The 19,755-nt window shown below is 41.6% G+C and overlaps 1 protein-coding gene across 4 annotated transcripts in view; it reads left to right on the forward strand.

Moving 5' to 3' along the window:
* The window catches only part of LOC137518602 (poly(rC)-binding protein 3-like), a 1,088,021-nt gene that overhangs the window by 447,379 nt on the left and 620,887 nt on the right, over positions 1-19,755 (forward strand). The window contains exon 1 of one of the 4 annotated variants that reach the window (XM_068236679.1): positions 11,336-11,420. The exons of 2 other annotated variants lie outside the window; for them this stretch is intronic. The gene's annotated coding sequence lies outside the window, so the exon portion shown is untranslated. Of the gene's footprint in view, positions 1-11,335; positions 11,421-19,755 lie in introns of those variants that run through there. One more of the 4 variants, XM_068236678.1, reaches the window with a different exon arrangement.

Here is a 19,755-nt window from a genome sequence, read left to right on the forward strand (position 1 = left end):
GTTATAAATCATTAAATAATGTGTATGAAATTGGCGAATTGTAAAAACGTTAATCTTCCCTGTTTAAAAAGTGAAATGTGTAATAACATTTTATAAAAGATTAATACGAATTTTACTAAAACTATACCTAACCATACTCTCATACAGAACCCTCCCTGTACCTACCCCTAACCCCTAGGCCCCCCTGGTGGTGCCTAAACCTAAGACCTTCCTGGTGGCGCCTAAACCTAAGACTTCCCTGGTGGTGCCTAAACCTAAGACCCCCCTGGTGGTGCCTAAACCTAAGACCCCCCTGGTGGTGCCTGAACCTAAGACCCTGCTGTGATAAGCATTAATAACGTTTTAAAAAAATATTGTGCTGTTTTTCGTTTAAAAATAATGTTTTAAAAAAATATTGTAATGTTTTTCGTTTAAAAATAATGTTTAAAAAATTATAAATCATTAAATAATGTGTAATCATGAGAAGCAGTTATAAAACATTAAAAGTCTCCGGGCGCCGCTTGTAAAACGTTATTTTTCTCCTGTGCCCTTTTTTTTCTGTTGGGCGCCATTAAACGATATTTATTATGGGAGTGAATAGCGGCGCCCTTTTTGTCCACCTGCCTCATGTGCCCAAATTTCCTGCCTCCAAATGAATACTCTCATAAATTGTGCTGAGGAAGTGGCACTGACCATTTGTTAAAGGTTGCAACATTTTGTACTATAGTGAACACTACAGATCTATCAGGGCAGCAATTCAGTTGATTCAGTAGAAATGAGATCAGGATTGAGTGGTGTTAGGTAGTACATTGACAGCTACTGCCTGGCTGATTTTCGTATGTGGAATAATTGGTAGCTTGCTGGATCAGCATGCTGTAAACCTGTGTGTGGCTAGCTTTAGTGGATATCAAGTGGGAAGCGAGTTGGGGAGAGAAGAAGTTCTTTTTCATATCATGGCTCATATGCAATTAACTTTTTCTCCTGAGTTTTCGACGAAATGATATTTTTACACCTTATAAAATGCCTTTTAAGCCACCAGCAAGGGAGAAAATAATCAAAATAATTTTCATAGTATTTTTTCACCTTCTTTTGGTACTTTTTCAATCACAAAGTGCTGAAAAGGTATTTTAAAAAGAAGTTAAATAATTATCTCCTAGGATAAAACTCCAGAGAAAAGGTGCATGTGGATCCAGGAGTGGGATCTGGATGGTGAGGCAAGAGGGAAAAAAATCTTGCTATATGCTTAACCTCCTTGGCGGTCCCCCCGAGCTATGGTCTGGGCAGAAAACCACAGCTCAGAGCGGTAACCCCGAGCTGAACTCGTGGTAGCTGCCAGAGGCTCTATGCAGAGCAATGCCGCAGTAAGCGTTTGAACTCAACTCCTGGGTGATCCCGACGTCGGCCACCATTCTTTTTCCGGTCCTCCAAGGCTCTGCTTCCCCCTGGTGAGATCGCCACCTGTCGTCAATCTTACTCTGCGGTTGCAGTGTCACCCGGAGGACAGAGGGAAAACTGCAGTGCTGGATCCCAGGGAGGTGAGCGAGTGCTGGGGCTGTGCAGATCTCCCTGACAGCATGATTTTAGGTTTTAGGGTCTGAAAGCATGCACAAAATTGCACTGCTTTTAGACCCCAAAATCCAGAAAGAATCATAATTCCAAGGGGGTTAAAGCATAGCTGAACTGATAGGTGACATGAGATAAGCATTGGTACATATATTACTAGTCCTACAAAGAAATTGCCTGTAGTCCTTTTCTATTTTCCTGCATTGCAAGTGTTAAAAAGCTAGGGACCTTATGCAATTGACCTTTTCTCCTAAGTTTTCTCCTAGATCAGTGATAGGCAAACTTGGCTCTCCAGCTGTTAAGGAACTACAAGTCCCACAATGCATTTGCCTTTGTGAATTATGACTGTGGCTTTTAGACTCCTGCAATGCATTGTGGGACTTGAAGTTCCTTAACAGCTGGAGAGCCACGTTTGCCTATCACTGTCCTAGGTGATATTTTTACAGCTTATCAAACAAATGCCTTTTTAACCAGTTAACTCAAACTGGATGTACCGATGGATGTACCGATACATCCAGTTTGAGCCAAAGTAACACAACTACAGGAACTTATTACTTGAACCAATCAAAGTGCCTGTATATGAATGAACATGATTGTTATTATTACAGCAAAGTCCCCATTATCTGGAATTCCGGCAACCGGAAGTCTCAACTAACCGGCATGCCTGAGGGATAATGGGGACCTCTGTTGGGGGGCTTTCTGTGAGTGCTGGCAGGGTTCTGACAGGCTGTAGATTATTATTATTATTGATTTATAAATTGCCAACATATATTCTGTAGTACTGTACAAAGTAAGAATTAAACATGGGGTACAAAATAATACACACAATAATATAGACTAATAAACGACATACGGTGTTGGTAAAAAATGAAGAATTGGTACAAAATACAGAATTGGTAATTACAGTGACAAAAGTAATATGAATAAAATGTGTAAGAAATGTCAAGACACAAAAGGGTGAGGGAGCCCTGCCCTTGCAAGCTTGCAATCAGGAGCCATGTTCATTCATGGATGAAAGTAAAAAGTGTAGTAAAAAAATGACCAATCACTTCCTGGTAAGCCATGATAGTGTCCAGCACCATCCTGTGGCCAAAAAGGAAAATAACATTAGAAATGTTTTTACTATAGTTATTAATTCCTTCTTACCCCAAATCTCCCTCTCCATACTTACCAACCAGAAATACCTGTAAAAAGAAAAAAATGACAGTTTAAACATTTTAAAAAAATAGTTACCTCAGGGACTTAGCTTTTAAAATACATGTCATGAGAGTATATTACTATTATTTTAGCAAATAAGGGCTTGTAATTGTTAATAGGGTACAAAAACACAAAACAGAACAAAATACACCTTTATTGCCAAATGATATGTTTTCCCCATACATTGTACTAGAAACATAATTTAAATGCTGTGATAGCTGGGACAAATAAGCAAATAAAATGTATGAATTTTATTTATAGTACCATTGTTTATTCTAAAAGTAAAGGGGAGGTAATTGGAGAAATAGTGTGTATTTTTTCATGTTTTTCCTTGTTTTTCCCTATAAAATGCATAGAAAATAAAGTAAGTACTGAAAACAAAAATAAACAACAAGTGTCAGCGCCAAGGCAGAAGGCGACCGCAGCCGAGAAGGACAATGTCCAAAGGTCCACACAAGCAATGAATATATAAAGTCAGCACAGGTCTATAATAATACAGCTTTCGTCATTTTCTGGTATACAGGATCTTCGAACAAAAAGGTAAAGAAGCAAGGCTTACCAGATTCCAACAACCCACATTATAAGGTTGTAAACGAGTTTGATAGATGGTCCGCAGAACTTTCAAATGGTGTCGTTTCACCAGCGATGTTGCACACCACAGATTCCTCCGGAATATATTAGATATCCTGAGGTTGCAGAGACTCGCCAAAGAGGAGTCCAGCAGGATAGTGACATGAAAGAGATGTACGGCACATCTAAGTGTAAACCGTCTTTATTACATAACAAGTAAAACAATTTAAAAACAAGGATACAAGAAACTCACATACGGGGCCCGTGCACTGGGAACCCCAAAAAAGTAGCACGCATAAAATGGTCAATAGAAGACCTCAAATAAAATGGTGCCGCCTGTCGCCTACCCGATCGGTTTCGCAATCTTGCGTCAGTCTCCCCTGATGACGCAAGATTGCGAAACCGGTCGGGAAGGCGACAGGCGGCACCATTTTATTTGAGGTCTTCTATTGACCATTTTATGCGCGCTACTTTTTCTTGGTTCCCAGTGCACGGGCCCCGTATGTGAGTTTCTTTTATCCTTGTTTTTAAATTGTTTTACTTGTTATGTGATAAAGACGGTTTACACTTAGATGTGCCATCTCTTTCATGTCACTATCCTACTGGACTCCTCTTTGGCAAGTCTCTGCAACCTCAGGATATCTAATATATTCCGGAGGAATCTGTGGTGTGCAACATCGCTGGTGACACCATTTGAAAGTTCTGCGGACCATCTATCAAACTCGTTTACAACCTTATAATGTGGGTTGTTGGAATCTGGTAAGCCTTGCTTCTTTACCTTTTTGTTCGAAGATCCTGTATACCATAAAAATGACGAAAGCTGTATTATTATAGACCTGCGCTGACTTTATATATATATATTAAGTACTGAAAACAAGTATCCCCCAAAAAGCCAAATTTGTGTCGAAAAAAAAACAGGATATAGATCATTTAGGTGTGATAAGTAATGATAAAGTTATGGCCAAACAGGAGGAGTGCTGAAAGGTGAAAAAAGCTCTTGGCAGTAAGGGTAAAATAGCCTGTGGGGTGAACTAGTTAAGCCACCAGCAAGCAAGAACATTCTCCAAATAAGTTTGACAGTACTTTGTCAATTGTCATCTACTTTACTTTTTCAGTTGCAGAGTGTTGACATTTTCTTATTAATAGAAGATTAAACATTATCTCACATGCAAAAACTTAGGAGCAAAAGTGAATTGAATAAAGTCCTGAATACAGCCTCATGTCCTGAAAAGTAAATAGGAGGCAAAACACTTTTAACTAGCTAGGAAAAAACTACTGAGAACAGCAGCTGAATGAGGCCTGGAACCGACTACAAATCGGCAATCACTATCGCTAATCACAATCGCTAGCGTTTTGTATGAGCATTTTGTAAGCAATTTCATGAGCATTTTCTGGTGTTTTGGGTAGCGATTTTAAAAAGTGTAAGCGTTTTGCCGGCGATTGTGTAGCGATTAGCGATTAGCATTTTTAATTCTGATTGGTCCTTTCAATTAATTTTAATTTTTTTACAGTTTGCAGTAATGTCAAAACGCTACCAAAATCGCTCTGTGTAGGTTTTGACGAGTGATTATGCCAGCATTCATATACTTTACATTGCAGAAACCCTAACGCTAAGAGCTAATGCTAAACGCTAAAAATGCTGCATGTCCTGCGTTTGCGATTTTAGTAATCGCAATAGCTCCAGTGGAATTTGGCCCATCCATTAACATTAGTTGAGTGTTTTGCGGAATCGTTAGCATTTTGAATCGCTCCCTAAATGCTCCCAAAATCGCTCTAGTGGGTTCCAGCCCTGAAGCAGATTGTACATCAGACTTTCGTGGCTGCTTTTTAGAATTCAGTCTTAAAATGCAGCCATTACACTGAAAATAAAAATATAAGACTGTTTGTTGTTGTTACTGATGTCCCATTTACCATTAGTACGACGCATAAAAGTATCTCATAAGTTTATTTTCAGTTCAGGTTTGCTTTAAGGACCATGTGAAGCTTGAGAACTGCTAGCTGTAATGTTTAGTAAATCGTCTTTGGTGGCTGTAGCATGATGCAGACTTCCTTTATCAGATTTGTATAGCTGCCTGTGTTGGAGAGAATGTTCCACTTCCTGGTCTTGGTCACAATGGTTCATGAAGTTTGATTTCCTGTTGCTCGAAAGTTATGGTTTTTTTTCCATTCAGTTAACATTATAGCACAAAATCGTATAGTATGCTCAACGAAGAGGAAAGTTTTCAAACAGTATGTATTATTTAAATGAAAAGTAAACAATGATTTATGTTAATAATAATTGTTATAATTCTGCATAATCATTTCTCTGCTTATTGAATGCATTGTCCCAATATTGAGTCTGGATTTTAGACGACAGCTGAAAAGGATGAATAGAATGATGTCAACAGCAGCTGGCAGCTGACTGGAGGTATTTTTTCCTATGTGATGGCAATGTGAGCTGAGTTCTCATTTGCAGCTCTCCTACTTTGGCTGCCTTCATTGTTCTCTGAAGCCTATTGAACCCATTGAAAAGGTTTTCAACCCAAACTGTAAGGGTCACAAGCAAATTGTATATTTCTTTTCTAACAAAGGCAGAGGCAGTTTGCTTTTTTATAGTGTTTGAAATGTGCCATTGAAAAGAAAGGCATTTGATATATGAAATCGGAGAAAATGCTGGTATAAAAAGCATAGCTGCTAATAGTCATTATAATTGCTCATCTTTTCAGAAAAAAATGGGAATTTTTCAAAAGAATATTTCCTGTCAAACCACCATAAGTCTCCTGCAGAAATTGATAAATTGTCACTATTCTATAAACCGGAGGGTTTAAGTAATAATAATAGTGTGAACTGGCCCACAATTCTGATAAACCAGATTTGTGAGTGATTTTGTTATCAAGCTTAGTAGGGCTGACCAATAAGATGCAAGTCATTTCTCATTGCATTCAAATGTAATGTAATGTAAATGTTATGCAGCTTGAACTTGGAACAAAAAAAAGTGGTAGTTCCAATTTCAAGCTGATTTTAATTTACATGAAATTTGAATGAAAGGAAAAACTATTTGTACTTCATTGATCGCCCCTAATGTACAGTAATGTTGTATTACCGAATACCCACATTGCCGAGTCACCCCTTTAAATTGCTGAAAACAACTGAATTTTTCAGGCCTTGTGGCTATTTAAAGAGGAACTCCAGTAAAAATAACGCAATGAAAAAAGTGCTTAGTTTTTATGTTGGCTTTGAAGAAGGCAACATATTGTTCTACAAATTCAACTCATTCTTCTTCTTATTAATCGTCTTCTTCTTATTATTATTAGTGTCCCCCATTTTGTATACGCTACTCCTCAAACAGTTTTAGCGGTACAAGCGCTAAACTTTCCACATGTATTCGTCTAATAGCAAAGTATGTTTCTTTTGCTTTAATAAGCGATCCCACCTATGGTGCCTGTGTGGCAGACCACCGAAGACGCCCTTTTTCCCCATTGACTTTGACAGTGAAAATTTTCAAATCGCTGCCACAAACTCAGACCATGTATTGTTGGTGTCACCCTGAAAAAAAATATTTTGAGGGGGTCAAAGTGGGCGGAGCTACCAACTGTCAATGACAATTTAGCAATTTTTTATACGCTAGTCCTCCAAGAGTTTTAAGAGTAGAATTATGAAACTTTGCATACTTGTTCGGCACATACCTGAGTAGGTTGTTTGTGCTTTGTTAAGCGATCCTACCCTCCAAACCTCTGTGGCGGCCCCCAGAAGACCCTATTTTTTCCATAGACTTCCCTTGGAAAATTTAAAACTTTTGACACTTGTACAGCTTTGAAGTTACACTCACCAAACTTGGGTCACTTAGTCATGGGGTGAAGCTGAAAAATTCTGTCACATTTTGGGGACCCAAAAAGTGGGTGGAGCCATAAACAACCAATCAAATTTTCCTTATTAACCTCAATGAGAAAATGTAAACAACTGTAATTCTCAGTATTAATTACCTGATGACTGTGTCACACCGATGGGCTTGCACGCGGCGGCAGCCCCAGGACCGCCTGATGCCAATTGGTGTCAAGTCCTGGGGCTAGTTTTTCAGGAGATTGTGAGCGCTGATGCGCGCACATCTCCGTTTGAATGACGGAGCGGACGCCTCTTGGAGACTGTTAGACGGCAAAACCACCATCTATTTATTCTGTACAATGTTGCGATCTACGGCAGTGCTGTACTGGGGGATAGTCGTGTGACACGGCTGTCCCCCTGGGAGGCAGGAGAGCAATCGGCTCTCATAGGCTGATGCATATGACAGCCAATCGCACTAATTGGCTGGCGGGGAGGGAGTCTAATAAAAATTAAATAAAAATAGCAACATTTATTTAAAATAAAAAAGGAAATGAATATTTGTAAAAAAATAAATAAACATCCCATCAGGGATCAGAGCTCACCAACAGAAAGCTCTATTGGTGGGCAGAAGGCGGGGATCACTAGTGTGCTGAGTTGTATGGCCCTGCAGTAAGGCCTTAAAGTGAACCTTAAGCCAGGAAAAAAAAATGAGTTTTACTCACCTGGGGCTTCTACCAGCCCCCTGCAGCAGTCCTGTGCCCTCGCAGCCACTCACTAATCCTCTGGTCTCCCGCTGCCAGCTAGTTTCATTTTTGTGACAGTTGGAAACAGCTGTTATTTCCCACAATGCAACAAGGTTTCATCATACTGGGGGGGGGGGTCCACAGCAATATTAGCCATACAGAGTCCCCTGATGATCTGAAGAAAGGGAGAAAAGCAAAAGATTTCTCATGGGAAAGGAGGTACCAGCTACTGATTGGGATAAAGTTCAATCCTTGGTCATGGTTTCTTTTTAAGCTTAGTGCATAAACAAAATACTTTTTGCCCTTAATGATTGTTGCTTTATCATTAGGGTGACATTTCTGAGAATGAGTGCAGTACAGACACAGAGTGGGAGCAGGGGCCCCAGTATAAGTGAGCAATAAACTGTAATGAGGGTATTAGTAAGGAACTGTCTTACCTCGATACAGGGGTTAAAGATTTAATTTATTGGACACCAGATTGAACAGCGTGTTTCCTGGCCATGACTTCTTCAGGTTAATAAAATAGTGTCTTTTTACACAACAGCACAGATTAGAAGCACCTTCAGGTGTTGTGGAAAGAGACACTATTTTATTAACCTGAAGAAACAAGTGTATCCCTAGAAAAGTGTTGTTTATTTTGGTGTCCAATAAATTAAATCATTAACCTCTGTATTGAGGTAAGGCTGTTCCTTACTAATACCTTTATTACCGTTTATTGTTCACTCATCCTGAGGCGCCTCCTCCCACCCTGTAAAGTCTAGCGCCCCCCCTCCAGGGGCAGTCTCTGTAACCAATTTCCAGTGGTTACAGAGGACCTTTTCAATTGAAGTGTCAAGAAGAAGACTTTCCATCTGAGTGGAGATGGATTTCTCCCCATACTCATAAGGGCACATTGCCACTAGTTGGATGCACCTCTGCACCCAGCTTTCCGCTTCACATCTCCCTGTTTTTGTCTTTCGGAACAACACAGAAGTCCGGATGCAGCTTTACTCTACACTGCTGGGGAATCGGATGCGTGCTGCAGGATGTGATCTATAATTTTCCCTGCAGCACACCATATCACTCTGAAATGGCATGACCACATTTAATGGAAATTGCTCCATTGACATGTATCGGTTGCAGATCCAATGTGGGGAATCCTGTTTAGTTGAAGTGGGCCCTTACAGTGGTTGCCTAAGAGCAACCCAGGTTTGTAAGTGGTATTTTTTGTTGGGTCTAATTTCCCCATAATTGAAAATACTTACTACAAGAAGATTTATGCGTGCTCAACACCAAGCTTAACCCTTACAAGTCTGGCTGTGCAAATCTGGCTAAATTGGCTTATCATGAGGCATTGCTCATGCAAAAATGCATTTGCTTTCGCATGCCAAACTTTGCAGGGTCAAAAACTAATACCGCAAAGCGGTTGCCCTGCGGGAATTAGTTCATGCTACATAGCACTATCCAGGAGCGCCACGGGGAGGCTTCCCAATGCCCCCATACAACGGGGACTGCCCTGGATAGTAGGGGGCAATGGGAAGCCTCCTCGTGGCGCCCCTGGATAGTGCTATGTAGCATTAACTAATTCCCGCAGGGCGATTGTTTTGCGGTTTTTGGTTTTTGACTCTGCATATTTAGGCATGCGAAAGCAAATGCTTATTTGCATGAGCAATGTCTTGTGATTAGCCAGTAGGCCAAATTTGCAAAGCCAGATTTGTCAGGTTCACTTGGTTGATGCACACATTTTTCCTCTCTGGTGTAATTATTATTGAAAATACTATACCATATTGGCTTTCTTGTTTTTTTTCTGGACCAGTGGCATAGCAATAGGGGTTGCAGGGGTAGCCACCACATCGGGGGCCCTCAGGCCCTTAGGCCCTTCCTAAACCACAGTATAAGCTGTTTATTGATCCTGTGGTGGACCAATCACTTCTATAGATACTTTGAATAGTAGTAATCATTAACAAACTGTTCCCCATCCCCTTCTTGCACCTCTAATACAGTAGATGACCTTGGCAGGTGTTGTTGCGCCGTATCATTTGTTACGTATAGAGTGCTTGGAGGGGCCCCAATGAAAAACTTGCACCGGGGCCCATAGCTCCATAGCTATACCACTGATCTGGGCATTCCAGCCACCCCCCACTAGGCAGACATGCTGTTTGGTTAAACCAAGCAGCATGTACTGTTCAATACGTGGAGGGGAACGTGGACATACTGCGCATGTGTAAGTATGGCCACACCTGCGCAATAGCACAAACACACTCTTGTACACAGGTGTGGCTATACTTGCCGTACAGAGGAAGAATGTCCTGGCCAGTGGCAGTGGGGAAGAGGGGGACTTGGGTAAGTATCTAATGTTTTTATTTATTTTTTGTTGGTTACAGGTTTGCTTTAACTGCCGAAGAGAAAACTAAAATGTACCCTTTTTGATCAAAGGGCTGAACTCCATTGCCTACAGATTTCTCTTTCATATAATGGTTAGACTGGTCTATGCTGCTCACTTCACTTTTACTGAAAGCTTGAGACTTCATAGAGAAAACAAAGCACTCAAGAAGAAACATAACCTTAGCATCCTCACTTCTAACATATAATCTTTTCTTTGGTAAGCAAAACAACCCTTCATTTTTATCTAGGCTGGTCGATGACTTGTGTTTTATCTCTTAATTATTTTTTATAAATCAGCTTTTGTTCTGCAAGGTGCTTATTTTGTTGCTTCTGTCAGTATGACAGGTATTATTTTGGATTGTAAAGTTCAACTCCTGTTTGGCACGTTTGACTTGTGCCTTGAACACCTTGTCATTCCTTCTTGAATGTTGGGCAGCAGTGCGGTTATGTGAATCTGTCTTACACTCTTTCTGGTTCTTCTTCAATGCATTTATGAGGTGAAATATTCTAAGATTGTCATAACATTTTTCCCCTATTTCTCCTGTTTACAAATGCTCTGCCGCTAGTGAGAATTGAAAATCCCTAAGCATATTTATACACTGATTAAGTAATTTAAAGCTTGCAGTGTGTCGTGTTTTGGATGTTTGGACCAATATAAACATGTCTTGTTAGAGACATGTTTTGCTTCTAGGGAATACATCCACACATCTCTGTGTCTGATTCATAAACACCTTCAGTTTGATTAGTATTTTTATGTTTTAAAATATAACTATAGCTCTTGTAACAGCAAAAAGAAATAAAGAAAATATTGTGTTAGCTAGTACTGTTTGAGCCATTACTGTAGCATCACGGGCATAACTGCCATGGAGTTTAATTTCCTCTGCAAAAGATATTATTTTGGAGGGTTTTTTTCCTCTGCAAAAGATATTATTCTTTTTTTTGTTTGTTTGTTTGTTTTGCCTTGCTACAGAAACTGTGCGTCATCAACTGAATGGTTGTGTGTCCCTGGCTTTTTTGTACTGAGCATGTGCGTAGCCAGGGCAATTAGGACACACGGCCGGATCTGACAGTTTGCTGTGTGTGGTTCACAGAGGTTTTCATTGCATTGTGGGAAATAACAGCTTTTTCCAGCAGCCAAGCAAGCAGCTCCCTGTGTGCATATACTTTGGACAGTGGTGGGGAACAAGCAAGCAAGACGCGTATGTGAGCGCATTGTGGGGGTAGAGGTTTTTTAACTGGCGGGCCTTTTTACTAGTTTATTAATAATAGTGTACAACTCAACATAAGATTGCGTGTTTATAAGTATAAACATGACACATTGCTGATAAAACAATCTCATATATTGTTGTTATATAAACAACAAATATGAGATAAGGAATAGAGTTGGGCCGAACGGTTCGCCGGCGAACGTGGTTCGCGCGAACGTAGGTGGTTCCCGCACGCGAACCTTTTGCGGAAGAAGTTCGGTTCGCCCCATAATGCACTGAGGGTCAACTTTGACCCTCTACATCACAGTCAGCAGGCCCAGTGTAGCCAATTAGGCTACACTAGCCCCTGGAGCCCCACCCCCCCTTATATAAGGCAGGCAGCGGCGGCCATTACGGCCACTCGTGTGCCTGCATTAGTGAGAGTAGGGCGAGCTGCTGCAGTCTCTCATATAGGGAAAGATTAGTTAGGCTTAACTTCTTCCTGGCTGCATACCTGTTCTGTTCAGTGAGCCCTCAGCCCACTGCATACCTGTACTGTGATCCTGCCACTGCATACCTGTTCAGTGATCCTGCCACTGCATACCTGTTCAGTGATCCTGCCACTGCATACCTGTTCTGTTCAGTGAGCCCTCAGCCCACTGCATACCTGTACTGTGATCCTGCCACTCCATACCTGTTCAGTGATCCTGCCACTGCATACCTGTTCTGTGAACCCGCCACTGTATACCTGTTCTGTTCAGTGGACCCGCCACTGTATACCTGTTCTGTTCAGTGGACCCGCCACTGTATACCTGTTCAGTGAACCCGCCACTGCATACCTGTTGTGTTCAGTGAACCTGCCACTGCATACCTGTTCTGTGAACCCGCCACTGTATACCTGTTCTGTTCAGTGGACCCGCCACTGTATACCTGTTCAGTGAACCCGCCACTGTATACCTGTTCTGTTCAGTGGACCCGCCACTGTATACCTGTTTAGTGAACACGCCACTGCATACCTATTGTGTTCAGTGATCCTGCCACTGCATACCTGTTCTGTGAACCCGCCACTGTATACCTGTTCTGTGAACCCGCCACTGTATACCTGTTCTGTTCAGTGAACCCGCCACTGTATACCTGTTCTGTTCAGTGAACCCGCCACTGTATACCTGTTCTGTTCAGTGAACCCGCCACTGCATACCTGTTCTGTTCAGTGAACCCGCCACTGTATACCTGTTCTGTTCAGTGAACCCGCCACTGCATACCTGTTCTGTTCAGTGAACAGTTTGGTGTGTCAGTGTGAAACAGTACCTTAATTACACTACCTGATTGATGTATACACATGCAAGATGTTTTAAAGCACTTTAGGCCTGTCATTTAGCATTCAATGTGATTTCTGCCCTTAAAACGCTGCTTTGCGTCAAATCCAGATTTTTCCCGGGGACTTTTGGCGTGTATCCCACTCCGCCATGCCCCCCTCCAGGTGTTAGACCCCTTGAAACATCTTTTCCATCACTTTTGTGGCCAGCATAATTTTTTTTTTTTTTCAAAGTTCGCATCCCCATTGAAGTCTATTGCGGTTCGCGAACTTTAACGCGAACCGAACGTTCCGCGAAAGTTCGCGAACCTAAAATCGGAGGTTCGGCCCAACTCTAATGAGGAAATCTACACTTTATTTAAAAAATGAAGATGTGCTACATAGTAAAACAAGGATGTTTCCATCACTATAAGATGCCTAAAGTACAATTTATTGTAATCAAGGCATTAAGAAAGTGCTGAATGTAACGTTTTCATTGTGTCACCTAAAGTATTGAGTGTACTATATGAGCAGAGCATTTAAGTAAACAATTACCTTTTGCAGTGTACAGTAAATCTCTGTGTTCATTATAGAAGGCTACTGCTTATTTTACATGGATATTGCATAATGGCAAATGTAAAACAAAATACAATGAGTAGCTTGCACTCTCCTTTGGGTAAGGCTGAATCTTTATTCCAATGTTTCAGGGACAATTAGGAGGACCCCTTTGTCAATACAATCTTAAGCCATGGGCCTCAGCTGGGAGCTCCAGCACTCACGATGTGATGTGCTTTGGGCATGCAGCAGTAATGGTGGAATAAAGATTCAGACTTACCTGAAGGAGAGTGCAGGACATTCATTGTATGTTGTGATTGAAAAAGTGATGCCCCTCACTATATAGCCATTGCATCCATTAACAACTAACCCCAACTGGCTACAAGTGCTTTATTGAAGCACCCTGATATCCCCAAATGTTAAACAAGGAAGTAGATTTGCCCCAACCCTCCCATGAACTAAAGAGCCATAATTGACCCACCACATACATTCTGTTTAGCATTCCTTCTTTATCTAATTATTTTCCGCAGTATCTTCCTACATTTGAATGATCTTTAACTACACAATGTACATAGGAATGATTGGTTACAAGTAAAAGTATGAAGGGTTGAATCGGTGTGTGAGAACAGAAGATGAAAGCACATTCTAGCAATGTTTTGGTCCACTTGCTAGACACAGAGCATCTGACTTCACTTAAAGAGAACCTGAGACCACGAGAGAAAGATGTTATTCATACCTGGGGCTTCCTCCAGCCCCATAAGCCTGGATCGCTCCCACACCGCCGTCCTCCGCTGCCTCTGTCCGCCTGTACCGGGTCTCGTCATTTTGGCCAGTGCGCTCCCTCCGTACTGCACATGCGCATGCGTACAGAGCCGGAGGGAGCCCCTGGGCATGCGGAAGACTGGTCGCGTCCGGCGGAAGTGACGGGACCTAGTACCGGCGATAGAGGCAGCGGAAGACGGCGGCGTGGGAGCGATCCAGGCTTATGGGGCTGGAGGAAGCCCCAGGTATGTATAACATCTTTTTTTCATTTTTTAGGGAACGTTCGTCTCTGGTTACCTTTAAGGGCTGCACATTTTATTCCGATTTCACTAACACGACCAGTCTCACCCCTTTATGGCAATAACACCTTAGGGCTCTTTCACATCAGACAATTCATGCAGGAGACGTTCTCCTGCACGCGTTGAACAGCCTGCAGCATGTTGTCGGGATGTAGCGGTGCGACGCAATCAGCGGTGGTAGCTATTAATTCACCCGACGGGAAAACGCTGACTCCCGATGATTAAAAGCTCCCGGGTGCGTCGTACTGCAACACATCGAAATGCAGCATCGGGTGTGAAAGGTAAAATGAAGTCTATGGACTTTCATTTTACCTTGGTTAATGCAGAGGTTCGACTTTGGGTTAAAACGCAGCAAATGGGCTCTGGTGTGAAAGAGCCCTAAGCCCTTCTCTCACCACCATTCTAGTAATCTGAATGGGTTCTTTCTTTTCGCAGCACTGGTGCCTTCACCACCCTGAGAATAGCTGAATTCCGCCTTCTGTTTATATATATTACATATTGTGTGTTCATTTTGTTTACTTGCAGTCAGAATAAGCTTCATAAAAAATGTAAAAAATATAAATAATTTTATGGAAAATAGAGCAATAAATAGCCCAAATATTACGACAGGTACAATCTATGATCATATGGTTTTCATGCCTTGTACGCAAATAAATTCAGGGGGCTGCACAGTAAATATTCAGCAGCTGTATTTCTCTGCAGGGTTAGATCCATGACTTTAGTTTATAATATTGTAACATTTACAGACCATGTTACTATAGATTGCATAGCCTGTAAAACAACCACAACTTTCATTTGAGGTTAAATAAAAAATGTGGACGCAGAAGTACTTTGATAAACATGATTTTACAGGTAGCTACCATAGTGTTCTATAAACTGGATGCCAGACCAGTTTGCTGTTCCTACAGAGAAGCTTTCTATGCTTTTTATCTTTTGCTGTTACACGTAGTATATCCAGTAAATTACCACTTTTAGTGTGCCTCAAAATGATGTTTTCTTCACTGAAGTAGGATAACAGGATCTCTCACTATTATGCACAGGACTGCTAATGCACTTGTAGTCAAAAGGGCCCACAATGCTTTGTAAAAACATATCTTTAAGAAAACTATCCATCATTCCAAGCATGCACACACAAAGAAATCCCCAGTCTACACAATTAATACTGAGTATGTTTGGATGACAGTAGCTGAATAGGTTTTTGGATCTCAGTATGTAAAGCTCTCAGTTGTACATAAATAATAATGCATAAAGCTATGATGAATCACTCACACATATTTACTAATCATTGCATAAAGAGTGACATAGCAAGCTCTCCGAAACCAAGCAACACCGGTTTATATAGGGCTGTGGGAAAGGGCTACTCAGCTAATTAAAGGCACATACTGAGCAATTGCTTTTACAGTGCCAGCATAGCAGGAGGTAAAAACCCACTGATCTATATGTTTAATTGTAAAAAAAGATACATTGGTTCCGCATATTACTGTAAATGTTATAATGGGGACCTTGTTTAAGATGTCTCTTGTGTCCCTGTCCTAAGGGCTCTTTCACATCAGAGCTTGCATTGGAGAACGCTCAAAGCATACGTTTTGTTGTATGCGTTTTTAATGCGTTTTCAATGCGTTACAGCACATAGGAAAACGCAGGTAATTTTTTTTCTACATTGTTCCTCTGTTGCATTCTGGGACTGATTGCCTGCGTTAACGGTTTAAAAACGCGCATAGTGTGCGTTTTACATTGACTAACATTGTAACGCATAAAGCTAGCGTTGGCCGAAAAACTGTGCCTGGGTGCAGTGTAACGCAACGCACAAAAATGCAACGTTATATGTGAAAGCTAAAATGAAAGTCTATGGACTTTCATTTTACCTTGGGTAACGCAAACTTTACCTGTTGCGTTGAAACGCAGAAAATCTGCCCTAATGTGAAAGAGCCCTAATCCCTCCTGAGAGTTATTCAATATTGGAATAAGTATGCCATTTGAGCTACTGGCCAGTAGAGATGTCGCGAACATAGAATTTTACATTCGCGAACAGCTAACGCGACTTCCGAAAATGTTTGCGAACAGGCGAACTCGGCAAACCGCCAAAGACTTCAATGGGCAGGCAAATTTTAAAACCTACAAAGACTGTTTCTGACCACAAAAGTGATTTATAAGTTGTTTCAAGGGGTCTAATAACACCTGGACTGTGGCATGCCAGAGGGGAAACCATGCCAAAAGTCCCACCAAAAATTACGGAATTGATGCAAAGTTGGGTTTTAAACCCTAAAGGGCAGGAATCACATTATGCATAGCTCTGGGTGTCAGTGGGCTGTGAAGTGTCACACAAAAAAAAAGACCAATGTGCTAGCCCTCAAAAGGCCAGTTTGGGGAACAAGAAAACAGGCTTTCCCTACCTATCTGCAGCAAGTCTGACCCTGCTCTCACTAACAGTTAGCAGCCAGCAGAGAATGAATCCAATATGGCCATGCAACTGCTTTTTAATAGGGGGTGGAAGGTCAAGGAGGGGTGCAAGCTGATTGGCTGCCATGTGTCTGCTGACTGTGAGGTAGAGGTCAAAGTTTGGGTCCATGATAATATATAGGGGGCGGGTCAAACATGCCATATGTTCACAGTTCGCGTACAATGCGAAAAGTGGAAATTAGCCAGATACTGTCCTCCAGCGAACTGTTCGGGCCATCTCTACTGGCCAGCTGTTAGTAGAGTATAAGACTAGCCAATGGAAAATCATAAATTGCATCACCATGAGATTATATACACTGATGAGCGAAAATGCAAATATTCTTTTCGCATTCAAAAATTATGTTAAATTTGATTTTTGGAAAAAAAAAATCATATTTTTGCATTTTCCATGAATTTTCACAGGAAAATATCAATTTTTCATGTTAAATATTTCTGGTAAAATTATTATTTTTATGCGTTTTTGCTATAAAAATCTAAGTTTTTCATGTTTTTGTGGTAAAAATTATCTTTTTTTTGTGTTTTCGTTTCTCAAAAACGCAAAAATGTAAAACATTTTTTGAGAAAATGTTCTCGAATCGAAAGCAGCATTTTCAATGCAAAAATGACTTTATTGAAAATTCGGAAGCAACACAAATTACATCTCTCTCCAAGCTGCGACAACTCTGAGGGGGAATAGTATTTAAGGCCGCCGGAGAGTTTTGCAGTGGCATGGAGAGCAATCAGACTTCCCCAGACAGTGGGTCCCACTGGTTTCTGACAATTTGGAGCTGCTGGCTCTGCTGGGCATCATCCAATTTCGAAGGGTAACAAGCTTGATGTGTCTTTCATCTGCTGCACTAAGTTTCCTTGACCATCCATTGCATCTACGATCCTCAACGTTGCCCGTTTCTTTGTGCTTCTTCAAAAGAGCTTGAGCAGCACAATTTGAAGCCCCAGTCTGCTTTAAAATCTTTCTCTGGGAGAGCCCTTGCTGATGCAGTGTAACAACCTTGTGTCTTATTGCTGTGCTCACTCTTGCCATGACATGAAACTGTCTTCCACAACCTCTGGGTGAGGAACAGAGTTTGGCTGTTCCTCACCCAGTTTTAAGCCTCCTACACAGCTGTTTCTGTTTCAGTTAATGACTGTGTTTCAACCTACATGTGACATTGATGATCATTAGCACCTGTTTGGTATAACTGGTTTGTCATACACCTGACTACAATACTACAATCCTGACTACAATCCTACCAAATCCCTGACTGTGCAAGTGTACCTATTAAAGTTGATGTTGGTTTGAAGGCAAATATTGATTTGATTTAGATCAGGGGTCTCAAACTCAATTTACCTGGGGGGCCGCAGGAGGCAAAGTCAGGATGAGGCTGGGCCTCATAAGGAATTTCACAATCGCGGCGCATCGCCGCCTCTGCCCGCCCCTCTCAATCTTCCTTCAGAGAGAGGGGTGGGGAGAGGCGGCGATCCGTGCGGCGATTGACGTCAGGAGGGGCAGAGCTGAAGCCGAAAGCTCTGCCCCTTCCAGGAAATTCCGGTGGATTGCCCCCCGAGCGATTTGGGGGCTCTCTAGCCCTCGTTTAGCGGCAGTAATGCAGCGGATTACTTGGTAGCACTGAAGCGAACTATAAGGAAGCTTTTGCCGGCGAGGGCCAGAAAATATTGTATCGAGGGACGCAAATGGCCCGCGGGCCGCGAGTTTGAGACCCCTGATTTAGATTTTACTTTTGTTAGCTCACTTTGAATGTTGTAAATTGATAACAATAAACAATCATTATTTATATTTCTGAAAAGCATTCTTTGTTTATAGCATTTTTATACCAGCTTTTGCACAGTACTGTTGTGTGTGTGTGAGTGTGTGTGTGTGTGAGTGAGTGAGTGAGTGAGTGAGTGAGTGAGTGAGTGTGTGTGTGTGTGTGTGTGTGTGTGTGTGTGTGTGTGTGTGTGTGTGTGTGTGTATGTGTGTGTGTATTAGTAAGAGCTGGGGTGTGTAAAGTTAGCATTCTTTCACAAATATAAACACTAATGGTGTATTATTTATCAATGTAAAAATGCAAAGTGAGTTAGCAGAAGAAAACCATCATTATTTACTTCCCTTTGAAAAGTGAAGATGTCCAGTAAAGCCATCAGCTTATCACTGACAGAAATGTGTGGAATCGTGGAATCCAGGTACACCCATGACTTTCTGGCCAGAAGAAGTCTTTATGAAAGAAGCATTGCAGCCAAAAAGCCATACCTCTAACATGGAAACATGGCCAAGTGGCTCAACTATGTTTGAGAGCATAAGAATTAGGGTGCAGAAAATGGCAGCAGGTGCTCTGGACTGATGGGTCAAGATGTGAAATCTGGTTGTAGCAGAAAGTAGTGTATTTCCCAAAGGGCTGGGGAAACATACAATAATGAGGGTCTGCAGGCAGCAGTGAAGCATAGTTTTTTTGTTTCATTCACTTTAAAGGGTAACTGAACTAAAAATGTACTTTAAAAATTAATAATTGATGATTGATTCTCCTTGCAATTTTATAAGCACATATCGCTCTCTGTGTCCTACAGAGTTCCTCTCATATCACCATCTTTTATTGTTTACTGCCAGCTGTGAAATCCTTTATTCTGCATTGCAAAGCCAGTAACCGTGAACAAGTACATATGAGCTCAGCATGTATGGGTGCATAAACTGCACCTGCCCCCCAAAAAGAAGACTTGCCCAAGAGATACCTTTTTCTGGGCTTTGTTCAAGTGTTCTGGTGCTCTGCTCATGCAGTCTATTCATGTGATTACATCTCACGGCCTGGACATGTAGTCAGTAGTAGTCACACTGATGGACTCCATCTCCCACCATGCTATATCAGCATGGACACTTTAATCCCCAGCAGCTGCAGCAGGGATAAGCAAATGGAGGACTGCATACACACGGCAGCCCCTCAACAGCCCACACCATTTATGAAACTCCCTTAGGGGGAGGTTTGTTATATATTTTGAAGGCTACTGGTTGG

Source organism: Hyperolius riggenbachi, chromosome 5 (genome assembly GCF_040937935.1).
Source record: "Hyperolius riggenbachi isolate aHypRig1 chromosome 5, aHypRig1.pri, whole genome shotgun sequence".
Classification (NCBI taxonomy): domain Eukaryota; kingdom Metazoa; phylum Chordata; class Amphibia; order Anura; family Hyperoliidae; genus Hyperolius; species Hyperolius riggenbachi.